Source organism: Telopea speciosissima, chromosome 3 (assembly GCF_018873765.1).
Source record: "Telopea speciosissima isolate NSW1024214 ecotype Mountain lineage chromosome 3, Tspe_v1, whole genome shotgun sequence".
Lineage (NCBI taxonomy): Eukaryota > Viridiplantae > Streptophyta > Magnoliopsida > Proteales > Proteaceae > Telopea > Telopea speciosissima.
The window spans coordinates 65,035,586-65,055,795 of NC_057918.1; positions in this window are offsets into that span (position 1 = coordinate 65,035,586).

Here is a 20,210-nt window from a genome sequence, read left to right on the forward strand (position 1 = left end):
GTGGCTGAGTTACTGTTCGGAGGGCTCGGATAGATGCACACCACCAAGCTGGAAATCCTTCTCTTCACCGCATGTGTATCCAGCGGTGCATGATTTGCTGTTTTCTACAATGAGTTACGGTCATTTTGATAAAGTGTGTCAGGGCTAACTGTGTATACATGATTTCATCTTATGAGAAGTTTCTCTAGATCTCCTCTTCTTCCTTAATGCTTGATGATGTAGTAGCACTTCTTCCAATGATATCTTGGTTCATTCTCTTCACATGCACTTCCCAAGAGTCTTCCTTAAATATTACAAAGCTAGAAACATTTTTTCTAGAAAAATCTGTTTTCTTGTTTTGCAAGCTTATGATTTCAACCCTTGGATTTTAAGGGCATGATTGTATTTTTCTATATATGTTTTGTAATGTCTATATAAGGCGTCCAAATTTCTTTAGAAGGAAGTGATCTCGTTGAATGAAATTTGCCCAACTGCAAACCTTTGAACCTAGAAGAGTTTCTCACCATCCTTGAAGAGTTGTTACTTTTGTTGTAACGACACTTTTGGTGCTGCTACACATCTTAGAAGGTGTTTTAATCCTATACTTCACAAAAAGGCCAAAAAAATACTGTTGTTTTTATTCTCCCAATTCGTCCTTACATATATCTTTTCTTCACAAACAGTTTACACCAACCTTCAAGAAGAATCAGAGAACACTTTCTTCACGAAAGTTGTAGCCCTTTGGATTTTGAATCAACTCATTACGAGTTATATCCAGAAAGTTATGTCTATTTTCTCAATATTGCGTAGTTCTGAAAAATCTTGGAACCTAGTTCAAGATTATTAAAGTCTATTTCTATCACTCTCCTAATCCGAGTTTAAGCAATCCTGTGAGGGAGATTACATCACAGCACATTGGCCACGTGTCTAGCTGTCTAGGTGCACCAGACATCTTCTAGTACACCCCCACGCTACAGAGGAGGTGGATCCTCTCAGAAGAGAAGAGAGTAGATTTCTCAAACATCTGAATATTGTGCAAATCTAATTCTTTTGTTTGTGAAGTGGTGAAACAATGGTCATTCAGTACCGTTACATTTCTTTTAAGGCTTAATTCATTATGTTATATTTTTTTATTAATTAATGTTTACTTTTGTTCAAAATTCTCACAGTAGGTTGTGCCAACACACTTTTGCAGTTGTTTAATTAAAAAAAAGAAGATATTGTATGTTCAAAGTTTAACGTTATGTAAACAACATTGATTGTAGATTCATAAACAAAATAGCACAATGTGATATAATGTGTTTTGTTTTAGATTTCTTAAGAGGAAGGAATTTATATATGTCACCAGTAAAGGAAGTGAGAAGATTTAAAGTTACATGACTAAAGTTCTCAATAAATTTCCTATATATTCTTAGTATAACAGGGATTTACCTTGAATATTCCTAGAGCAATAGAATGTATACACATTAAGACTGTTGTAAGTAGCACCGACTTTGTAATAACAATTGACCCTCCGAGTAAGTATCTCTGCAAATTTGTTGGTCAGTTTCATTCGTCCCCCCACCCCCCAACATGAGAATATAAAAGATTGTAATATGTGATGGAAAGTAAACCAGAAGATACCTGAGAATTTATGAAATTAGGGATATAAACAGAGAAACTATGTATAAACATAAGGCTGACTGCTGCCAGTAAGGGATTTCTTTTCCATCTAAGAAAAGGAAGCTGATTATAAGAAAAAAGAAAAAGAAAAAAGTTAAACAATGAATTCTATATATTGTCACAAAAGCATAAACATGTGATTCTTTTGAAAGATCATAAAAAACAAGTAACGAAGATTTACTTTGGAAAAATCTTGTTGTAACCAAGGTTGGTTACCATAAGATTATAACCATACTATTTTGCTATTTTAGTATATATGTTTTTTCCAGTGAGGATACATCTTTTCATTCCACATAAAAATTGCATTAAAGGTTGCATTAAATAATTTTTAACTTTTTAAAAACCCTTTTTTACATTTACATTAAATGTTGCATCAAATAAGTTTTGAGAATAAGACAAGGGGCAATTAAATGAAATCAACACTCTAGTGACAACAAGTTGTTCACTATAATTTAACTTGGTGGAAGTTTTTCTTTTAAGGGCAAGATATTGTTGTCTGGTTGTATAGCTCTTGCACCTGTGCATAGGGCAATGAGAGGGCATGTAGGGGCATCAACATGGATGTAACTTTTTATTTCATGGTGGGCAGGGTTGTACTTTCGCATGCTCTAATGTCTGGGTGCAGGATCCACACGACCAAGTAACGTTCTTCTTCCCTTATTTTAAATGATTGTTTTAAAATTTACATAGCTAGAAAATATCTATTTCCGAATATACCAAATTAGGTGGGACTTGGTAATCTTTAAAATCCCTCTAAATCAACTTGAAGAAGCCTTATTCTAAATAAACGGGATTGGCTACATGGATCATGTTTCACCATTCAACTTTGATCAAAATCATATTTGTTGTCGTACATAATTAAAACACAAGTGATTCTTCATTTTGGTTTTATTTAGAGTTATCACAATTCATAATTCTTTCACTCTTCTCTAAGAATATGGAATTTCTTTTGTTACATTGAAATCTCCCTTCGTTCCTTCTTGAACCATGCTTCTAAGCACCTCTATTGAATGTTTTCTCCCTTCATGAAATGAGAAAGCAGTTTTTTTGTGAATTTCTAGGACAATAGTTATGTATCTATCTCATGCCACTAAATTCGAATAGAACCATGAATCAAGACAGCAATTTTCTTGCACATTTGCAAGACAATCCAAAAAACAAAAAGAATCACTTTTGCATTTCGACATGGGATTTCTTACTATCACTATTGGTACTCGTGTATCCTAGAAAAGACCCTCAAGGAAGTTCTAAGCACATGTTATTGATGCAAAAGTTATATGCTTTACAAGTAATTAGTCTGAAGCTGTAGAACCTACCAATAAAACATTTCTATATATTTAACAAAATGAAACCAATAACATTCCTAAAATGAGAGGTATAATAGATATAAATTATAACATTCATTGCATATTTCTATCAATGTTAAAAAAAAAATTAGAGTTCATGGGATCCTTTTAGTAGGTATGTTATCCAAGCTAAATGATGGGACTCAAGTAAAGAATGTCAAAGCATCATGTTTTATTCTTGTAAGAACATACATCATATCTATTTTACTTTCATCAAATTCACTAGATATGAAGTTCGGAATATTTATAAGTTTCAATTCAAAACAATGATGAGAAACAAAATTTTGGCAAAGAGATACTTGGAATATTTGTGAGGTAAATTAGTGTTTCCATTGATAAATTTCTGTCTATTCTTGTTTTATTCATATTTTGTAGTGTGGTCCTTAATTGATTTTGCCTAGGATTAATATTAATCACAGTTGCTCGTCTAAAATAGTAAGCAATAAATATTTTTTAACTTTTCAATTATAGAAAATAAACTTATTCTCTTGGATCGTTACTTCCTTAATTGAAATATTTTATCTCAATTAAAAAATTCAAATCATTTCTTTTTGTTTTTTATTTTGTACTGCACTTTTGTTTGAATTACTTTTCATTTGTTTAGCTTTTTCAGTATAATATAGTAATTAAAAAAGGAAAATGGATGTGGGGAACGTACATCAATGGAATATACACCTCCAAATGTAAAATGTATCAGCAAGCCACATAAAAGGGCTTTTGATTGAGATAAAATTCCGATGCCAAAGCTCTGTAAAGTAAAAAAAAAAAAAAAAACTGTTAATAGAACATGAAATGTTTGCAATATATTGGTAAAATTAATTAAAAGTAATTACAAGTAGAAAGTAGGAAAACATAGTCTGATCGATCTCTTAATTAAAAAGAATAATTAACTAAGTCCAGATTTGGTATGATTTCATTTCATTTTCTGACTGATTTCATGTAATAGTCAACAAATCAATTTCTAGTCAAGAAATTGAAATCCTATTGATTGCATCAATCTAAAATATTTCAAGAATAAGAAATCTATATAGTAGTTCAATTCTAAGGATTAATTCTCTATTTTTCTCAGAGAGAGAGTGGTGGTAGTGGTCGTGGTGGCAGTGGTGGTCGTGGTGGCCGATGACGATGGTGGTGATGGTGGTTGTGGAGGTGATGGAGGTTGTGGTAGTGGTGGTGGTGGTGGTGGGGAGACCATCAGGAGAAGAAGAAGGGTGGTGTTTTTCTTTTCCCTTTTCCAAATAAATTTGATATTGCCTATCAAAATTTTTTTTGACTAGCAGTACATGTCTGATTAATATCAGATACTATCTAAAAGGAATCATAAAATTCACATACAACCCTCTTTTAGGATGGATATTTGGTCAATTAAATTTTTAATCCCATATCAGAGTAATTTTTCTCTCAAAATTAATTTTACATCTCAAGGCTCAATGGAAGCTGTACTTGTATGTATTTGAGACAAACAAATGAAAGTAACATTTATACCATCAAGGTAACTGCGCAAGTAATGATCCAAGCAGTTTCAGTTGAGTAATCTCCAGAAGCCAATGGAAAAGTTTGTTTGTTAATCTGAGCACATAGGGAAAAACTAAGAATCAAATAGATGAAAATAGAGAATAAAGGCAATTATGTTTATTCAAATGTAGAATGTCCTTAAACTACATGAAAAAGACTTTAAATTATATCCTTAAACTAAATTAATGCACTTAACTACATAACAAATCTCAGATGTACCTTGTCAATTTCAACATCATATAAGTGATTTATTCCACTAACATAAGTTTGCATCAACATTGCTGCAACCACAGCCTGAAAACAATAGTAATTAATATGAGTAAAATACCAGTCTACAAGATTTTTTTTTTTTTTTTCCTTTTCCCATCCTTAATCATCATCACCTGTAGTGATCTCAATTTTTTTTATTTTGAAAAATTCTTAGTGGAATTTATTTACCATTGGCAACCTTAATGCTCACCTGTAGTACTCCCATAAAATATTTGGGGGAAAGATCACCAATAGCTTTTACTGGAAGAAGAGAAGCTGCTATTATCCCAACAATCTGATCATTCAAACAAAAAAAAAAAAAAAAAAAAGTCAAACATATTTGTTGCATTGAGAATAATATCACTTTATATAGTTTCAACATAAGTCATATTTAGAGTGTAACCAAAACTTACAATGCCAAATGAAGCGTAAGGGCGAGTAAACAGTACAAATGTATCTATTGCCTTCGAAAGGCCAAACTGACTACTATAACCATCGCGACTTCTTGATGAACTCTCATATTCTGACCTTTCTTGTTCGTACGACAGATTTTCCACACTCTTTTGATCATCAAGTAAGGCTGAAAGTCTTGGTGAATAATGTTGAAAGCTTTCCTTGGCATACCATTTATTTTGAATTTTATGTGAATAAGTTCTTGGATTTTGAAATGGTCCGGAATTTCCTACACATGTAAAATTTGATACATCAGCCCAAATTATACTTAATCTAAGGGAAAAGTTTCTCTGAGCAAGTGGTGCAGCTTATGCCTATTCACATGCTTTTATTGATTCTTTTGAGGAAAGAGAAAATAAATAGAAAACTTTTGTGAAGGGACGTAGGTTAACTTGCTTGTTGAGAGAATCCTCTCCCTTAATCTAATTTACGTAAAGTGAACCTTCTACCAATAAATAATAAAGAGAGAGGGATGGGTTTGCTAGTGGTATACCGTATGCTAGCACCCTATATGTGTATCTCTCTCTTCCTCCTTTGCAATGACTCCCTTATCTCTCAAAGCTAGGGAGGAAGAGAGAGACAGACACATAGGATGCCAGCGTACGGTATACCGCTAAAATACCCAGTCTTTTCCCATAAATAAAGGTTATTTCCAAGTAGCATCAACCATTAACAAGATGAGCGTAAGTTATCTACTGCTTTATTCACTAGGATGGGAAAATAATTGCATGCTTCAACTTGATCTAGAAAGATTAAGGCCTTAACATATGATAATTTGGGCAAAATCGAAGGAAGAAAGAATATAGGCAAATATTTATATTTCATATATAAACAATACAGTTATCACCTACAACAACTACAATTAACTTAATCCAATTCCTTGCAAAGGCCACCCCAACAAACTAAAAAACGATACCAAAAAAAAAAAAGCACAATGTTCTCTGTGTCGGGGCCGCAGGCTGCGTCCAGACCCACGGGGGTTGGTGAAATGACCACTCTGCCCCTTGAAGACCCAGCCCATGTCTCTGGGTGCAGGCTGCGCTACGGTACAGAGAACATCAAACTTTATTTGCTAAGAATATATATTGAAGGCCATCGTATCACCATTGATTATACATACGTAGCTTGATCTTCAATTTCAGTCAAACCTTTTCACACACCCACAATGTTTTACCTGATCTATGTTCGACTAATCCCTAGTAAGGGTACATAGGCAGCCTCGGCAACAATTATGCCCAGGTTCGGTTCCCCCCATCCCTTTTCTTTTTCCCTTCTAGATATTACTATACATAATTCTTGACCTAACAACATAAATTAGGATTAAATTTACTATTTTATCATACATGTTATTAGTAGGAATAATAAGATTAGGAATGGTCTAAATAGAAAGATACTGGCATTCAGCCAGACGGGGTTGGGTGTGTAAAATCTTCCCAATACATAACTTTGAACATACTCATATATAAATCTAGACAGATCTTTTTCTTATCCATTAGAGTCAACTCTCTCTCCCGAAAAAAGAAGACATTTATGGGTCCTAGACTCTTATCTAGTGGCAACTCTTTATGAACCCTAGCATCATCCCCCTCCCTTCCAAGAGAAAGGACGGAGGAGGTGTATAACTTCCACCACTTATACCTACAAAAGCTTATTGGTTAAGTAATTTCTCTAAGAAGCATAACTTTTTGAAGAAGTTTTTAACTTCTTAGCCAAGCGACTTCATGTATTGAATAAGGATTAAACACCCTCTAAAATGGAATGAAAGAAAAAGTTGTTTGAATTAGTGTCACCATGAAACCCAATTTATTATTGGCATGAAATTATCTAGGCAGTTAACAATCTATAGATTTATATATCAAATAGTTCATAACTAAGACATAGTTGGACATTCTTTTCCAATGGTTGTCACAGTGTATGTTACTAGAAATGGTGATTCAAAATACAAGTATGAGTATACATATTTTTGTATATTGAACTAGATCACTTGAGAATGTTTGAATGAAATAGGTTTTCATTAATAGATTGCAATTGGTCCCTAGATCTGAGATTTCCTTCTTGTTTCAATTAACTGTAACAATTTATGGTAATAGGGAATATATCAGTGCATTGGATTTATTGTATTTACATGTGAATGAAAGAGACATGGAATTCACTTCCTATTGTAAGGGAAAATATAAAGAGAGATTATTTGTTCACCATTGGATTCAAAATTCTGAATCCGGTGACATGATTTATAAATTGTTTACAAAATATTTTCATGCACGGTCTGCATTAAATGCAGTCAGATTGGCATAAATGCCAGTCTGAAATGACATAAAAGCCCATGCACCCCTTGTTTGATGGAGTTGATGGGAGAATCTCCCGTGTATGAATACCTTCCCCATATATAAATTATTATTTGGGCAAGAGATCTCTACGTGGTCGTATGGTCTCTACACAAACGTCTGGGCCAATGGGGGAGCACGCCTGGGTATCTACCCAGGAGGGCAGAGACGTCATCTCACGGTGCCCTATGAGAGGGCATAGGAAACACCACCAAGTAGAGAACTATTTCCCTTATTATTTATTAATAATTATTTTCTCAAGTATTTTAGTACCAGAATGGTATAATAATTAATTTCATGCCCGTAAATCCATTATGTGATTTGCAAAATGGAGTAACTTCATTAGAATAAATGTATTTCCTTGAGTTATAAAGTATTATATCTATTTTTATGTGTCCTTATATATAATTATATTTATTCTAGAAATAGAGATTTTGCCGTATAACGAAACTTAAGAAAGGTTACCCAATGGGATCACACCTCTTGACTTGTTTAGCAAGTTAAAAAATAAAAATAACATTTATAAATAAAGGAGAGGGGGATGACAGAGTCATACGCTCATGTAGCACCCTCTGTGATTTTTGGAGTTCCCTCTTTTTCTCTCTTATGCACATAGAGCTCTCTCTCTCTCTCTCATTTTTCCACTCACTGAAAATGGTTGCTTCTACTACTCTTGTTCTCTCCCTATGGATTGCTCAGTGGCCAAGAGTTGAATTCTCTAGAAGGATTTACACTTGTGGATACGGCTGCAATAGGGTCGGGTTGGGCCGGGCCTTTTAAAACCTCAGTCCAACCTTGATCCGCCCTCAGGGTCGGGCCAGGCGGACCCTGATTGGCCCTGACCATGGGGGGAAGGGAGATGCATGAGCTGGCCAGGCTAATTAGAAGAAGAAGAAGAAAGAACATGAAGAAGAAACAAGGTCGGTTGGACCCGGCTCAACCCAAGGCCTCAACCCTGACCCGGCCCACCCTGCCCTGACTCAGGGCCAGAATTTCACAACCTTTACCCGTCCTCAAGGTCAGGGTATCTCAACCCAAACCCTGGTCGAGCTCAGGGTGGGGGCTTACGACGTCAGGGACAAACTTGCACCCCTACTTGTGGATCATCGAGTAAACCTAAGCTTCACATACAATTAATTATCCTACTGTTGCATGAGGATTAATCATGAATAGAAAATTTTAAACCTTTATTTTGTAGAAATGGTACGTTTTAGAGCCTCCCTCATGTAAATTAGGATTTCATATTTAAAATTAGGGTTTTTAATTTGTATGTATAAAATAGATATATTTCCTTATATTTTAATTTTAGGATTTGTGGCATAGATTTAATATAAAAAATGAGAAAAATGAACTCTGTCTCGAAGTGTGGCTCCTGTGCCCAGACATATGATGGGACAAAATGACCACCCCATCCCCCATGAAAAGCGAAAATTCTGCCCTTGCTGATGCTTCCTCGTACATTCCCATCGACCAGCACGAGGAATACACTCCCAAACAAAAAACAACACATTCCCATAAAAAATATTACAGTAGAAGGAGAAGCCCTGGTTGACCTCATTGTCATGGGCCACATAGTGTGCAGCCATGTCCGCACGAGATGCAGCCGTGGCTGCACATCATGCCACAGCCACCTCATGTCCAGTGTAGTAGCTGGGCTGCCACACATGCCAAACATTGCAAGATCTGTCATGTGCAGCAGTTGGCCCATCATGCATAGCAGCAAGTAGGGGTGAAACTGGGCCGGGTTGGGTCAAGTTTTTTAAAACTCCAGCCTAACTCTGAGTCCTCTTAGCTCAGCCCAAGCCCAACCTGGCTCTGTGATCAGGCTGAGATATCTCAGCCCAGGCTCAACCCTGTCGGGCACAACCAGCCCAGTCTGCCCCTGATTGGCCTTGCTTTTTTTGTTTTTTTTTTTTTTTTTTCCATTCACATCTGTGCCTATGCATTAAAAAAAATGAGACACGTGATTGGGTATTGGTTTGTTTCATACTCAATTGACTATTAGACTTTTCTTTGGGTTAAAAAACTTAATGCAAAATTTAAAATTTAAAATATTTTTTTTAAATAGATAATTTTACTTATATTTGGAATTACTTATATTTGGTAAACCAATAGATAATTAGTTACTAAACGAAAATTTTAAAGCATAACCAAATACAGAAATGGGTCAGGTCCAGACTCAGCCCGAGGCCTCAACTCTAGCCCACCCCAAACCTGACCCAGGCCTGAAAATTTCAACCCTAATCTTCCCTCAGGGTTAAAAATCTCAGCCCAGGCCTGGGTTCATGGTGGGTCAGGCGGGCTCGGGTCGACAGGGCCAAACTTGCACCCCTAGCAGCAAGTCTCTTGCATTTGCATTCCCAGTCGACCACAAGTAACATCGTTGCTACTGCACCACCATCACCACCACCCCTCTCTCTCTCTCTCTCAATTATGTACTCCATTTGAGTGGCCCAGTTAGTGGGTTGGTTTTTTAGTGGAGATGTTCTACATAGATCGATTTTAATAGAGTGGAAGAAATAGGAGAATTCATATTACATACCTTTCTTATATCACATTAACCCCATTTATTTGAGTGGGAGCAATTAAACGAGGAAAATGTAAGATGTAGAAAAGTAGAAAGAAGTGATGCGGTTTGAAATGGATTCTATGTATCCCATTTTTCACGAAGGTTGGAACTCGAATGTTTATCCTATGCAGCTACTGCACGGTGCAGTACTGTATCGTGTGGCGGCCGCAGAGGTCATGTGCACCATATGGAGTCTACTATGTCACATGGCCTCTGCTGCACCGCACGATGCAGTACTGCACCGTGCAATTACAGGAGAGGATAACGATTCGTTTGAATTCTTGTGGATCGACAATAAGGTATCAAACCTATTGGATGTAAATGGATTTATAAGAAGAAGAGATGCAAGGATGAGACAATAAAGACATACAAAACAAGATAGCAAAAAGGTATCAAAAACAAGAAAAAAGAAAATTGTAATGAAAGAATTTCTCTAGTAGGGATGATTCAATCTAGGGTAAATTACACGTCATCTCCTGGTTTTCAAGCAAAACTCAGATCACTTCCTAATTTTTGAAAAAACTCAAATCACTCCCTCTATAGTAACGGTGTTAGTCTGCTGTTAGTTATTGGTGTGAAAGGACTATTTTACCCTTGTATTAAAATATTAGAACTAAATTACAATACTGTCCTTCCTTCATCTTCAACATTGGTCAAGGGTAGTTTAGGGATTTAAATTTATTTAACTGACTGACATCATCACTTAACATCATAAAACTAACGGTAGGGACTAATTTGTCACATTGGGGTCTAAATCAGGGGGTGGTTTGAGTTTTTTCAAAAACCAGGGGGAGATCTGAGTTTCATTTGAAAACCAGGGGGTGATGTGTAATTTACTCTTAAATCTATTATGATTTTTGTTGTTAATAGTTGCACACTTTGATTATAAAATTTGATAGATGGATATAAAAACAATTTTTCTTATTGGATATCTTGATAATGATATTTGTATACTATTAATAGTTGGAGGGTTTTGCTTTTTTTTAGAGAAGACCATAAAATGCCTGTTGAGGTCAATTTATGGTCTCAAGTGAGTTTATAGAAGTTGGAACATCTATTTTGATTAGATTGTAAAATCATTTGGGTTTGAATAGGACATGAACAAACCATCTGTTTATAAAAAAAATTAAGTGTTTGTTTGTCTTATATGAAGAAGATATACCGTTGATTGAAAATGATGTGGGTATGTTTCCATCTATAAAAATGTGATTATCTATTAATTAATTTCAAGAGCTGATGTTCTCTGTGCCGCAGCGCAACCTGCCCCCAGACACATGGGTTTGCCATTTAGGGGGATAGGGTGGTCATTTTGCTCATCCCCATGTGTCTGGGCACTGCATGTGCTCCTGACACTGAGAACATTCGGCCTAATTTCAAATAAAGGATCATGCAAGCTAGAAAGACCTAGACTGACCCCAACTACCTAGTCTTACAACTCTGTATACCCGAAATCCATTTCTGTATCCTTGTCCGTATCCGTTTAACACTATCCGAATCCGTCCAAAAGCTAAACGGATACGGATCCGGATTGACTATAGCTATCTGAAAAGCTATATTTACATGTAAACGGATAAAATATCCAATCTGTATTCGTATCCGTATCCATTTGGCACTATCCGAATCTGTCCGAAGGCTAATCGAATGCAGATGCGGATGCGGATATAGCACTATTCGAGCCGAATCCGATCCGTTTACATCCCTACTAATCATGCCATTCAATCATGATTTTAGTGCACGGTATCGGAACGGATATCGGTAACCTACAAAACCGATACGATACCAATACAATATCAGCCTGGATCGGCTGTATCGGACAGAATTACCCCTGAATCTCCTTTAAAATGAGTTTTCTGACTAATTTACCCCTTGTCCATACCGTACTAATGATACGATATCGGTAACTAGCAAAACTGGTACGAATCGTCCGATACGGGCGAAACGATACCGATACTTAGAACCATGCATTCAATGCTGAAAAATTAATCGTTAAGAGAGAGGAGCGAGTGAAAGTCACCATTTTCTTGCTGTTGCCGGCGAGGTAGTTGCGGATATGGCTTCCGACCTTGGGAAGAGCCATTAATGCTTGAATGCAATCTTCTCTTCTCCAAAGGAACCAAAATAGGAGAAAATGATAGCTTGTTCTGTTTTTGATTTTGGTTGAAACGATGATTAAACAAACAACCTAATGAAGCAGGAACGAAAGAAGACACCTCCATCATGGACGAGCCCAAGAACTCCGTGGCCAACGCCATGAAATCTTAAATCTAAGAGAGGAGGAAGGTGGGTGGGATGGTTTTTGCTGTTGTGCTTAATTCAGTTGGGTATTTATAATTATGGGAAGGGGAAAAGGGGAAAATGAATTATTAAATGAAAGGAATCTGAAACCACTAACGACTCAGACCAAGATTCAACTCTTTTTACTTTATTTTATTTTTTGGGCGTATCCAATGCACGAGGCTCCTGCTACTGCGGGTCTAGGGAAGGTCATAATGTAAGCAGCCTTTTTAGACTCGAACTCATGCCCACTTGGTCGCAATGGAGTTTTCTTACCGTTGCATCAAGGCCTGCGTGTATGGGGGTCAATGAAAATACACATGTTGCCATCTTGGGGGTGGAATGGTCATTTCGCCTACTTTGTGTCTGGTCATCGGGGTATACTCCCTCAGAAAGAACTTTTCTCTATTTAGTTAATGTCAAGTAGGTGTAGTATGTTCCTCCATTCCACGGTCTTAAAAATCGGTTAACCTTTTGGGATTGATGTGTGGTTTGTGTGATTACATTTTCATCAAAAAAATAAAAAAAAAGTGTATGAAATACGTAGCATCAATAGCGACAAGCATGACGATCGACTAAAATAGTTGGCTTGTTGAGACAATTTAAGCAGCGCATGTGTGTGTTTCATGCGACCATTTCCGGAGGAGTCTACACATAGTTGAGTTCTTATACACGTATTGGTTGGTGTCATTTAAAGGGTATTTATGAAAATAAGAAAGACAAATTTTGGCACTTGTATTGTACGTGCAGGTGAACATACGTGCAGAGGAACTGAACAAATCTTTGTAAAAATAAAATAGGGAAATTTACACATTCCCCTCTGAGGTTTGACGAAAGAATATTTTTATCCCCCAGGTTTGGAAAATTCTGCGTACCCCCCCTGAGGTTTGCAAACGATAACAGATAGGTCCATTCTGTCAATTCATGACTAACACTGTTAAAAAATAGACTTGAACTGACGGAATTGCCCTTACAAGAAAGAAAAAAAAAAAACCCCTGCAATTCATCTCCCCCAATCGATTGGGGAAGATGAGTTGCAGGTTTCAAAACCCTTTCAACCTTTACTGAAATTAGGGAAAATTTTCAAATCCACTCCACCTGCAACTCATCTTCCTAAGAGGAATCTCATCAGGAATGAAGCGAAGACATGAAAAAAAGAGAGAATTTAACCTTTTGTCATCTTAGTCATCAAGTGGAATCCACTCCAACCCCCAACTCTGAACCCTTTGCTCACCTGCAACTCGTCTTGCTCCCCATTCCACTTCTGCTTTTGCCCTAAATTAGGGTTTCAAAGAGAGATGTTTAAAAACTCAACCCAAACAATTTGATCATGTAAGTAGAATATCTCAGCAAAATCAGAAATCTGAGACTAATAATTTGAGATATTGGAGAGTCCTACTCTAGTTAGGAAACCAAATGATGCAAATAGGCGTTGGACAAATTAGATTTGAGAGTTTTTGGAATGAAATTTTGTTAGGTTAACCAATGGTTGCCATGAGCCTTGCGTGCATTTCTTCCCTCCTCTGATTTCTACTTCTCTTCTTCTTCTTCTACCCAGCTACTGTTTGTGTTACTGTTGATAATACCAGGCAGAGAAGGAAGTGATTGAACTCCTTGCTGCTCTTTGGTTTTGACCTGAGATCTTAATTGGAGGCAGTATCCATATAGGTAATCATAATCCAAGGGTTCCACCATCCAAATCAACCCCTGTTTTAAAGATCAATCGTAACCTAAATGTTTGGTTAAACCCATGGTTTAGGTTTAGAAGGAAGAGAAAGAGAGAGGAATTTTCTTAAACTTCAGATCGAAGTAGATGCCAAAGACGAAGAATTTTCCTTTGAATAGAGCAGATGTGAGTCACTGAGAAGAGGTTCCATATCTGAAATCCACCGGCAATGGAGAGCAAAGCTCCCAGGTGTCAATCCTAGGGTCGTAGATCTTGACGGCCAAGCGGTCCTCGATGTCGACAAGACCACCAATGAATCTGATTCCGCCGCCGACGATGAACTGAGAGATACCAGACTCGTCATCAAAGACACCAACGAAACAAGCTCGGGTATCGTTTTCTTCCATTATTGACTACTGGAAGAGAATCAGAACAAAAAATCAAGAATCCAGAATTTGTGATTAATAGATAAAAATGAAACGAAAACCCAGAAAACAAAAACAAATTAAAACCCAAAAAGGAAGAGGTTGATAGTGTAACAGTTGATTCAACTAATCCATTACAGTTACCATCCAATTTGATTGGTTTCAGGGTAGGTTTGCTTGAGGATCGAGATATGTGAGTTGCAGATTTTTGTGGGGAAGATGAGTAGTTGCAGGGTTTTTTTTTTTTTTTTTTTTTTGGGTGCAAGGGTAATTTTGTCATTTCACCCCATGTTTTTAACACTGTTAGTCATGAATTGACAGAATGGACCTATCTGTTACCGTTTGCAAACCTTAGGGGATACGCAGAATTTTCCAAACCTGGGGGATAAAATATCCTTTCGTCAAACCTCAAGGGGGTATATGTAAATTTCCCAATAAAATAATATATAATTATATATAATAGGCACTGAAGGCAGACATAAGATAGCATGTGTGTTTAATGCCACACTTCGGAGAGGAGCCGTCTTTACAAGAATAAAATAACATAAAGAAGGCACCAAAGCACACATAAAATTGTATGTGTATTTCATGCCACACTTAAAATGAGAGAAAGGGTTGTCTAAACCTATAGTATTTTTTTGAGAAAATTACTTGGACACTCCCTAAACTATGACCTAATTAATTATTCTTTCTAATTTTTCAAACAATTATTTGAACACCCCCTATAATTTACCATTTCTTTCAAATAGCCCACCGTTTCCATGGATTAAATATTTTATAAATATCTAAATTACCCTTCAGGTGTAGTGAAGTGACAACAGATTTACCCCCTTCTTCCTGCAACACGACTGTTCAGTACCCTGGAATGGAGAACAAAATTGAAAGAACCCTAAAAATTGATACAAAGGCTGGTTCTAGGGTTCTTGGGGATCGACTGTAACTTGAAGTCCCGACGGAAGCCTGAAGTTGATTGCTATTACAAAATCCGTCGGCTAAGAAAAGAACTCCAACGAAGCTTGGAATCGATCATGATAAGAGTCATGAGATTGAAGACTGGTCTTCTTCCCTCAATTTATTGCTTTAATTTATTAATCCTTCACTTTCCATTAATACCGTCCTCCTTAACTAAAATTCTGATTTGTCTTTATTTTACTTTTGAATTAATAGTAATTCATTTGAGTCTGCATTTGAAGACAAAGAAGAGAGCTAGTGACGCGTCATCTGGGTTCAGAGATGAGATGAGATTTGGAGTGAAGCAGCACCTGGGCTGGAAAATATTGTCTAAGCCGCTAAAGTAGGGTATGTTAGCATCTATGTGTGTATCTTTCTTTTCCCCACGTGCAATGATGAGCTTATTGCCTTCTTGTATTTTGACGCAGTCCATTGTTGTGCTCTGCTCACCATGTTGCTTGCTCAGGGAACCCTCTTCCTAAAAATATAAAATAGTCACATGTGAGAAAATGTAGAAAACACCTTATGCTTAGAGATATAATCTCATAAAATAATTTAAAAAACAACTGGCTAATTTTTGGTTGCTTGTTTGTTGTCCCTTCCATTGATGGCATTGACAAAAAAATATATTTGTATAACTATTTAATTTGTTCCATTAGACTTCGATTACGTCTAGGTGCTTAAAATAATAAAAGAAAATGTTTTTCTTTTGTTTTTTTTGTTTGTCTATCTAATAAGTGGTATTTTTCTTTTTTGACTACCGATTTAATTTGTACATAGGACTTTGACTACAATATTATTCGAGAAAATGGGTGGGTGGCTAAAATAATATATGAAGTGGTATTTATTTATTTATTTATTTACGTGTGTATTTATTTATTTTTTTGTCTACCTGTCTAACTTTTCCCGTTTCTACCAAAAAAATCTAACTTGTCCCATGGGACTTTTGACTATAATTAATAGAGGAATAGGTGAATGGATGGTAGAAACTGGAAATGGTATTTAAAGCACAAGGTGACGATAGAAGAATCAAACCAATGACCTCCGGATTATCTAAGAACCTGCACTCTATGGTATGGTTTAAGTTTATAGTATTGGACGGTATTCATCTCTGTCAATACCAATTCGATACCAATCTAGATCGACACATATCGATTGGGATCAAACGATTTCACTGTTTTTCTTTTAAAAATTATTTCTTTATATTATTACATTAGGTCTGTGCCATTACACTAATCCAAGACCGATACCTCAAACCATGCTAATAAGGCACCCATCAACTAAGCAAATAGTTGTCTTCAAATAAGAAGTACCGAAAGAGATATACATATAGACACTGAATTTTGTTATCATAATTGATCCCCTGATAATGATAATTGAGCTCAATTTTGCTTCAGAAGTCTCTTGATAGAAAATGGCCATTTTGCCCTAGGGTGACTTAGGTGCCGAAACCTTATCAGAATGGGCTAAAACTTTTAAGAAAGCTCTTTTTTACCATGATAATGTAAAATCTAAACTTTGGATGAAGAGGTTTGGTGGAGCCACCAATCCTCCCCCATGGAGGCTCCAAACCTCTATCTCGAATCCTCCTCTCTTTTCCAATATTAGAGCTCTGATTTTTCGACCTCAGTTCTCTCTACTCTTAAGGGCCTAGGCCCAGTTTTGGACCAATGGGAGGCTGTCATGTGGCAACCCCTTGTTTCCATGTTTCACTGTGCATTACGTATTGGCTTTTTTAGTATTTTGTTATTTTTCTTTCTTTCTCTTACTTTGTTATAGAAATCTTTTTTTTTTTGGGTTAAGGTTATCGAAATCTTAGGAAAGCAAACAAGCTACCTCATATTGCATTCTAAGACATTTTTTGGGGTAAAGTAAAGTTGGCATACTATAGATCATGTAATTCCTCTGCTTCTTCTTCTTCTTTTTTTTTTTTTAACAATAGATCTTGTAATTCGGATTCAATAGCCATTCATTTTGAACCCTTGATCACGGGTCTTTTATGAAGAATCATAATCTAGGCTTTTGATGAACAATCTCTTTATCAAACATGAAATGGAACAGGGATAATAGATCTTACTTGAAAATTATGATATTAAACCCTTGAACAGGGATATTTTATGATGAATCAAATTTGGTTTTTTTTTTTTTTGGTTCTTTTTGGTAAACTTAGGATATTTTGGTCAAACTTCACATATTTTTTGTTATTTTGAGATATTTTGATTATTTTGGATAAATCTTAGAATATTTTGATCAATCTTGGGTTATTGTGATTATTTTAGCAACCTTAGGATATTTTGGACAAACTTGAAATATTATGGTAATTTTGAATAAACTTAAGATATTTTGGTCATTTTTAATTAAACTTGGGATTTTCGATAATTTTTAAAAGGGTAAATTACATAGCCCTCCCTTGGATTATGGCCCAATTGCAACCCACTCCCCTCGATTCAAAAGTTGACTCGAACCTCTCTTACATTTTAAAGTCTTACAAGTGGTCTCATTCTGTTAGTATGAGTCTATTAAGTGAACTGTGAACATGTCAGTAGACACTAAATTCTTAAATGGCCAAAATGCCCTTCGGTAGATGTGAATTTACATTTGTACCTTTTCATTAAAATAAAAGAAACTCTCCATGGTATTATGAGCGGATCTTTATCTGTGTTTATTTATCTGTCTTTCTATTTCCTCCATTTCATCTCATAGGGAGTTGGAAATGACCAATGATTGAAAGTTCGTCTCCTTCTGAACCTCTCTCTCGGGCGACCTGGAGCAAGAACCTTTCCTCCCTAGTGACCAGCGAGTAAAAAACTCTCTACTACGGTAAGCTATGAGCAACAAACTCTCCACTACGAAGCTTCATAAGTTGAAATCAAACCTCCCTTGACACAATCTCTCTCCAAGAATTTCATTCTTCCCAGTTGAGCTGAAGAACTCCAACGACCTGCAAAAACTACGACTTAGGGGTAGCTTCTTTCTCCCAATAACAAAAATATGTAGATTTCTTTTGTTGAAGCAATGTTTATATTCGACCTATGCCATTCAAAATTTTTTCTTAATTACTTCTTCCCAAGTGATAGGAGAGTGGAACCCAATGCATCAAATTTGAGTGTAAGGGGAAATACCACGTGGCATTCACCACCTTCATTAGTAAATTTCCGTATTATCTCCCATCATTAGTTTCTTCTTTTTTTTTTTCTTTTTTTTTTTTTTTTTGGTAAGTTCCATCATTAGTTTGCATTTCGGCTAGCCAAAAACTTGCATAGAATCCAACCCACAGCCTTCCTACCAATGTCCTATAGAAAGAAGCTGAATTTTTGCAGGATGGACTTTTAGCCTTGCCACCAGTCTATGAGGCTGTCTCCATATCCCTAATCCTACGACAGGGTTGGGTTCGCTTGGGTTTTTTAAACTCCAGACCAACCCTAAGTTCCTTTTTAAGATCAGGCGGACTTGACCCTAATTGACCTTGATCATGGGGCATGACAACTATGGTTCTATTTTCCTTTCTTTTTTATTTGGATATTTTAGTCCATATCAAGTTGTATTGCAATTTTAATATTTACTAGGCCGACCTTTTAGATAAGGTATTGCATAGAATCCAACCCACAGCCTTCCTACTAGTGTCCTATAGAAAGAAGCTGATTTTTTGCAGGATGGACTTTTAGCCTTGCCACCAGTCTATGAGGCTGTCTCCATATCCCTAATGCTGCGACAGGGTTGGGTTCGCTTGGGTTTTTTAAACTCCAGCCCAACCCTAAGTTCCTTTTTAAGATCAGGCAGACTTGACCCTAATTGACCTTGATCATGGGGCATGACAACTATGGTTCTATTTTCCTTTCTTTTTTATTTGGATATTTTAGTCCATATCAAGTTGTATTGCAATTTTAATATTTACTAGGCCGACCTTTTAGATAAGGTATTGCATAGAATCCAACCCACAGCCTTCCTACCAGTGTCCTATAGAAAGAAGCTGAATTTTTGCAGGATGGACTTTTAGCCTTGCCACCAGTCTATGAGGCTGTCTCCATATCCCTAATGCTGCGACAGGGTTGGGTTCGCTTGGGTTTTTTAAACTCCAGCCCAACCCTAAGTTCCTTTTTAAGATCAGGCAGACTTGACCCTAATTGACCTTGATCATGGGGCATGACAACTATGGTTCTATTTTCCTTTCTTTTTTATTTGGATATTTTAGTCCATATCAAGTTGTATTGCAATTTTAATATTTACTAGGCCGACCTTTTAGATAAGGTATTGCATAGAATCCAACCCACAGCCTTCCTACCAGTGTCCTATAGAAAGAAGCTGAATTTTTGTAGGATGGACTTTTAGCCTTGCCACCAGTCTATGAGGCTGTCTCCATATCCCTAATGCTGCGACAGGGTTGGGTTCGCTTGGGTTTTTTAAACTCCAGCCCAACCCTAAGTTCCTTTTTAAGATCAGGCAAACTTGACCCTAATTGACCTTGATCATGGGGCATGACAACTATGGTTCTATTTTCCTTTCTTTTTTATTTGGATATTTTAGTCCATATCAAGTTGTATTGCAATTTTAATATTTACTAGGCCGACCTTTTAGATAAGGTATTTTAACCACATGGTTTAAAATTCTACCTATATTAACTTAAGGTACCATAGGCTATCAATGTTTGGTATAAGTACCTTCCTAATAAACTACTACTACTACTACATCTATTATTATGTACCAAACTACATGAAATCAGCCATATTCAGATTGTCATAGCAATAAATCAACCAAAATTATCTTTAAGAGATGTAAGGGTTGGGCCGGGCCGGACCG